Below are 7,095 nucleotides of genomic sequence, written 5' to 3' on the forward strand. Positions count from 1 at the left end.
GGTAAAAAGGCATTTATACCATGCAAATGGGTGTACAAGAAGAAAATTATACCTCATGATAATAAACCCAAGTACAAGGCACGGCTTGTTGCTAAAGGATTTAAGCAGCAGCAGGGTATTGACTTTGATGAGATCTTTTCTCCGGTTGTCGAGATGACTACTGTGCGGTGTGTACTTGTGTTGATTTCTAAAGACGACATGGAACTTGACTAGATGGATGTCAAGACGGCGTTCTTGCATGGTGATCTTCAAGAAGAAGTTTATATGCAGCAGCCAGAAGGTTTTGTTGAGAAGAGCAATGAAGACTTGGTGTGTCAGTTAGAAAAGACTCTTTACGGTCTAAAACAATCATCAAGGGAGTGGTATCGTAAAATCTACTCGTTCATGCTCTCTCAAGGCTACAAACGTAGCAATATGGACCATTGCCTCTACACTAAGCGAGCTAAAGATGGTAGTTTGCTGATTTTGGTCCTTTATGTGGATGATATGTTAATTGCCGGGAAATGCAGGGATGAAATTTCAGCTCTTAAGTCAAAAATGGCAAAGGGTTTTGACATGAAAGACATGGGTGAGGCAAGTCATATACTGGGTATGAGTATCCAGTGAGATAGGTCAAAGAAGATGCTTTACTTATCTCAGGAAGAGTATATTGACAAGGTGTTGTAACGTTTCCATATGGACAGGGGAAAGGCATTGATGACACTGTTTCCATCAGATGTGAAACTAACCAACCAAGATTGCCCACAGTCTGAGGTGAAAAAGGTTGAAATGGATAAGGTGCCATATGCGTCTGCATGTGGGATTTTGATGTATGCAATGATTTCTACACGTCCGGATATTGTATTTGCAGTGGGAGTGGTTAGCAGATATATGTCAAATCCCGGCAAGAAACATTGGGAGGCAGTGAAAGGTATCATGAGATACTTAAAACATACAAAGAGTATGCACATATGCTATGGTAGTCAAGATTTGAGTGTCAAAGGAAACACTGACTCAGATTATGCAGTGGATAAGAGGAGATCCACATCAGGCTATGTCTTTACATTGGCTGGAGGTGCCATATCATGGCGATCTCGATTACAAGATTGTATTATGCAATCTACTACAGAAGCTGAGTATGTTGCAGCAAATGAGGCATGCAAAGAAGATATTTGGCTTGGTAGATTGGTAGCAGACTTGGGAATCAAAGTAGATATGCCAGAGTTATATTGTGATAGTCAAAGTGCTATACAATTGGCAAAGAATCCAGTGTTCCATTCGAAGACTAAGCATATTGATGTGAAATATCACTTCATTAGGGAGGTACTTAAAGACAAGCTGATACAACTGATGAAGATTCACACCAAGGACAATCCTGATGATCTACTCACAAAGGGGCTTCCAGGAGAGGGCTTTGTGCATTGTCGTGAGTTCTTGGGAATTGGATAGATGACAGCCATGTAAATCTTTGTACATTTATGTTCATAGATTTACAGTTACTTAAAGTGCCACATTGGACTTTAAGTGGGAGGTTGTTGGGATTAAAGCCCAAGTGGCCTCTTATACGGATATGGCCGGCCGCCCGCCTAACTCACTTATCACTAACTCTTTGTATATACTCACATATACTTTTGTGGATAATAAGGTTTTGGGAGATAACCCTTCAAATGACTTCTTTGCGTACTGTGTAAGCTCTCTGTGTATCTGTGTGTGTGTGTGAGAGTCGATCTATGCTCCGCTCTGCGACTTCAGCTGGTGAGAACTATTTCTTGTTACTCTTGTATACACATATTCTTTCAAAATAAATAAACCCTATATTGTAGATTTTATATGTGGTGGCTACAAGAAGTGGCTCAATAAAAGAGAGCTTTGGTGTAGATGCCTGTCTGCAGCTAAAAAGAGATTGTACATATGCTTTTTTGTCATTGGAAAAGATTTCTTCAGCACAGTGGAGGAGGATAGTTCTTTGTATTCAAAATGTCCACAATTGGCTCCGCCACTGGATCGAATTTGGTCAATCAGATGAGACGTAGTGAAACTAGAGACCTTAGGTGCAATTTGATTACTCTCACCAAGTGCCGAACTCGGTGACCGTGGCATGTCATGTATATGCTCTTAAGTTTTATTTTTTAACAACATATTTCTCAAATTTGACATAACTTTAAAAATGACCATTAATATACATACTAATATGAATTTCTCTCATTACAGCATATAAGACATCTTCATTATTGCAACTTGTGATTATTTCAGCTTGTGAGATGAAAGAAGAGAATATGGAAGCATAAGTTCTTTTTTGTAAATAACTTATGGAGGGGAATGGATGTGAGAAAATAGATTTTCGCAGATCCATGGTCGACAAAGCACAAGCCAATTAGGATGCGTTTGCATTGTGTTTAGTGGTGAAAAAGATAATGTTTTATATGATCGAGAGCGATCTTGCTTTTATCAACGGAAATAAAGCGAGGTGGTGTACACAACAAAGTACATTGTTTCTTCATCTCAAAAAACTCACAAAGAAATGTGTTAAAAGTGACATTTAGCGCCCTCTAGAGAGGTAACAAGATCAAAGGTGTGTCCACTTTGACCGTGGTGGCACAATGGATATTACATCGTCTAGCATTGGGGGAGCATCATGACAGGAGTGGAGAGAAGTAATGATGGAACAAATGCTCCAGGAACCAACCTCGTTGAGAGTAAGCATGGGACTCGACTCGCAAACGAAGGTTTCAAGAGAAAAATCTCATTGTGTATGATATTGTACTTCAAATATAGCTAATGAAATAATTAGATTTTACTTTCAAAGCAAACTTATTGGAAAGGATTCTTCATTGGAGATTCAAAGAGAGTTTTTGTAGTTCAACACAAGTGATAAGAATAGTCAATTAAGCTACATCAAGAACACTCATGTATAAAGCTTGCACACCTCTTCAAAGAGATAAAGAAACCGTTTGGCACAAGCAAAGGCCATTGATTGTGATGTTGAGAATATCTCCACGCATAGACCAGAGGACAATGCAAAAACAAAAGAGCGTACATCTCGTGGAAGGTCGAGGGAGATCAATTTTAGAGAGAATTCAAGGATTAAAGATGAGAGTAAGAGTTCAGAAGAAAAAGAAGAGACGTGTTTTGGAATAGAAGGTCAATGAAACTATGTAGAAAATTCAAAGAATTCCTTTTGGTAGTTGTGACATGTCAACACCCACTGGTGGAAGAAAATGTGAACAAAGTAGAGTGACATGTAGGCAAAAGACTCTCGCACCAGTAGACCATAACATACAACCAAGGCCAGCTCCACCACCAACAATTTAGCCAACCAATCTAGGAACAAACCTCACAGATGAAGAAGTTGAGACATTGCTTGAAAGAGGATTTCAAAAGGAGAGAGCTTGACTAGAGTAAATGAGTCCAACTATAATGTAGATTCTTCTAAAGGATGTAATTGATTTCTCTTCCGCTTGAATAAGTCTTCAATGACTATCGCAGTCGAGGCTAAATCTTCACCATTTGATACAAAATCAATTCTTCTGGACAACTTCGTCTTAAAAAGTGCCTCCGTGCTATCTTGCTTTTGAACAAGAGAATGCCAAGTTTGTCATCGATCTTTGTTAGTGGACTATCACGCACGAAATCGCCTACGATGCACAAAACTGTTGGCCAACATTATCATTTGGACCAATTTTTACTAAAAATGGTAAAGCATGTAAAAAAGCACATGTGCAAGGCTTAGGGGTTGTTAAGCTGACCTGCTTACTTTAAGTGTAGACAATTGTTAAAGAGAAAATTTTTGACACGCTCTGTTCACACTCACACACACACACACACACACACACACTCTCTCTCTCTCTCTCTCTCTCTCGTCAATTATTGCTTCGGCATTCTTTTTTTCCCTCTATTCTTTTTCATTCTTTGCGCTACAATGTTGCCACAATTGACCATGGTTTCAAAAGTTGCAACAAGGGTTTAGTGAGGATGATAGCACAAAAATGAAGGAATTGCAACAAGTTATTCTCTCTAACAAGTTCCTTTTGAGTGGGAAAGCCAAGAATTGTCTGAACAAGGGAAACAAACAAAGGGTTTTGGGTTTTTTTGTTTTTTTTTTGGGGGGGGGGGGGGGGGGGGGGGGGGGGGGGCTCTTTAACATTGTGGGCGGACTAGAACACCTACAAAAATTGACCTAAAACCTAGATTTTGCAACGCGTCAAGATGTGAAGCAATAGAATTATGGTAGAAGCAAGACCATCGTTCTAAAGAAGAGGGAATTTTTTCTGCAGCACAATGCTTTTTTTTATTGGAAAGACTTCAATAAGTAACTCAACACTTCAAAATATATGTAGCGCAAACAAGTTTTCAAAACATTAAAAATAATTATGTGGCTGAAATGTTTACCGACTGTTTTAGCCTTTCCAAATAAAACCACATTTCTACCTCGAGGTAAGTAAATCTCAAGTAAATTCCAGAAATTGGAAAACTACCTGTGCATTTTCTGTTTCTAAAAACCGCCTCAAGGGCCACCACCACCGGGACCCCCGCCAAAAGGGCCACCGGGGCTGCCAAAAGGCCCACCGGGACCGCCAAAAGGCCCGCCAGGAGGAGGTGGTGGTCCTCCAAACGGGGCTCCCCAGAAATGACCAAAGCCGCCAAACGGCAAACAAAGCCAGCCCATAAGCCCTCCGATCACGGATGAAACCAGCATGCAGGGGCAGCACAGGCAATTTAGCAGCGGATCTCCTGGCCCAAAACCACCAGGACCTGGAGGCGGACCCGCCATCGCTCCTGTGAGTGTGTGTGTGTGCGTGCGTGTGTTTTGTTTTTTTTGGGGGGGGGGGGGGGGGGGGAGCGCGTGTGTGGATCTTGATACGTAGACCAACTTCTCTTAAGACCAACCAGAGAAGTGCCTTTGGCTTATATAATAGCTGAGGTAAGCCACCTTCCAGAAATTACCAGCTTCATCCGGAAGGACACGGATCACGCGACACAAGGCCACGCCGCAAACCAGCCCTTTTTTAAAGTGAAACAGAAACTGTTTTTTTTTCCCAATACTCACAAAAAGTGAGTGTGCGTGGTGAAATCTGGGAAAAAAAGGAGAATTAGATGGAATTTGAAGAAGATGCTCTCTCTCTCTCTAACAAGTGTTCTCTCTAACAAGTGTTGAGTTCAACTCCTCGTCGGCTAGATCGTTAAGGTCTCTTGGGATAGTTTCCTACGATGTTACCACTCTCTTCTTCATCTTCTTCTTCTTCTTCTCTCTCTCTCTCTCTATATATATATATATCAGTTTAGTGCGCCATTGATATTTTCTTCTTCTTCTTGAACTTCTCTCTCTCAAAAGTTGAGGCGGCGAGGTCTCTCTCTCTCTCTCTCTCTCTCTCTCTCTACAGAGGCGGTGGGCGGTTACTTGCCGCCAGTCTCTCTTCTATATTAGGCTCTCTCTTTTTCTCCCTCTGCGTCGCAGCTCGGCCTGCAGGGCAACGGGTGGAGTAGGCTCTCTCTCTCTCTCTCTGCACCTCTGCAGCTCTCGGCACCCTATCAAAGCTGTCGTTGCAACTCTGCAGCTCGGCACCCTGTCAAAGCCGTCGCGCCCTCTGCAACTCTGCACTCTCGGCAGCCTAACAAAATCGTTGCAACATGTCAGACCTCGCGCCCAGTCAGGGGCTCTAATTGAAGCATCGGTCGAGGGCAAGATTGAAGTTCCTCCATCTCTGTCTTGTCTGAAGGGAAGAGGGCAGCCTATCGGTCTATAAGAACAGGAACAGAGGGCTTGACTCTACCATTAAAGCTTACATACACAGAGGGGCCAGGGCCAAGGAGCCTGTCAGGAGTCCTCTCGCTCGTGTCAACCTCCCCATAAGCATAAACCCTCTCAAGGGAACCTACTCCACTAGAGAGGGTCACACCTCTGCAACACAAATAGTGGATTTTTCCACTCCCAATGAAGGATATGGCTTCCAAGGCAAAAACATCACTCCCAAAGACTCCCATGGGAACATGACCAAGTTTCGCTATTGTCATAACGGCCTCAAACAAAACTAACCGCATTGAACAATTGCAAGCAGCCCTAGACAGAGTTTTAGAAGAAAATCGTGACCTCAAGGTTTGCCTTAGCAAACTTGAGGCACGATTTGATTCTATGGTAGATCTCACTGCCGACAAGGTGAAGAAAGTTGAAGAAAAGATCACCCAAGCTCACTCGGCCACACAAGAAGATTGACAATAAGATACAAGCAGTCTTACAAGAACGTCGACTACAAGAATCCTTTTGCCTCAAGATTAGGATCGAGGGACTTCCCTCCCCATGGTGCACCGATGAGGACACCCTTAAAGAATCCATCACCAAGCTCAATGATATACTTCAACCAATCCACATAAAGCTCGAAACCATCTCTTGGATCAACGATACACATAGAAAGGTGCCACCTAAGCAGTGTATCCTGAAGGACAAAGAAGAACAAATGCGGTTACTATGCCAATCTCGTCTTCTCAAGGGACAAAACCTTTGGATTGTTGAAGAATTGACTACAAATCAACTAAAGACTAAAGCAAGCAAGCTAAAAAAAAATGCACGAAGCCCGCAAACAAGACAGATGGGCGGTTTATCGAGGTGGCAAAGTTGTCATTTAGGAGTTTCAAACTTCCAAACTGGCTTCCCCCTCACCTAACTCCTCTTAGTTTTGTTCTTTCCTTTCCTCCTGGGCAATGGACCCTCACTCCTTAACTGATATGTACCTAATGCCTTTATCTAGAAGCATCGATGTAATGTTTTGCTTGCTTTTTTGGTCCCATAGGTCATATATGACCTCCGTGGACGATAATTTAACTTATCTATCTCTTTGTCCCAGCTCTCATGGGATGAGCAACCAGGGGTGTGCAGCAACACATAATAGTGGAGGTGACAGAGATGGAGTGTTGTAGGATGTGCACTGGAGCCATGAAAGCTCTATCTGTCGATAGCGGAAGGGGAGCAAGGGAGGCACAAGAAGGCATTGAGGAGAGGAGGTGTAGAGGGAGGAGGGAACATTAGAGCCTTTCAGAGGTGCTTGAAGGAGTTCTCTCTCTCTCTCTCTCTCTCTCTCTCTCTCTCTCTCTCTCTCTGGCGCTGCAGATGGAGCGCGTGCA

At 42.7% G+C, this 7,095-nt stretch overlaps 1 long non-coding RNA gene across 1 annotated transcript; it reads right to left on the reverse strand.

The window, feature by feature from the left end:
* Window positions 1–3,116: 3,116 nt before the first annotated feature.
* On the reverse strand, window positions 3,117–4,590 carry LOC147454737 (uncharacterized). Its single transcript, XR_015188779.1, has 2 exons — window positions 4,455–4,590; window positions 3,117–3,629 (listed from the first exon to the last, which is right to left on the reverse strand). It is a non-coding gene; the product is annotated as an uncharacterized LOC147454737 (long non-coding RNA).
* Between the last annotated feature and the right edge of the window lie 2,505 nt (window positions 4,591–7,095).

Source organism: Adiantum capillus-veneris, chromosome 7 (genome assembly GCF_014529385.1).
Source record: "Adiantum capillus-veneris isolate H3 chromosome 7, ASM1452938v2, whole genome shotgun sequence".
NCBI lineage: Eukaryota > Viridiplantae > Streptophyta > Polypodiopsida > Polypodiales > Pteridaceae > Adiantum > Adiantum capillus-veneris.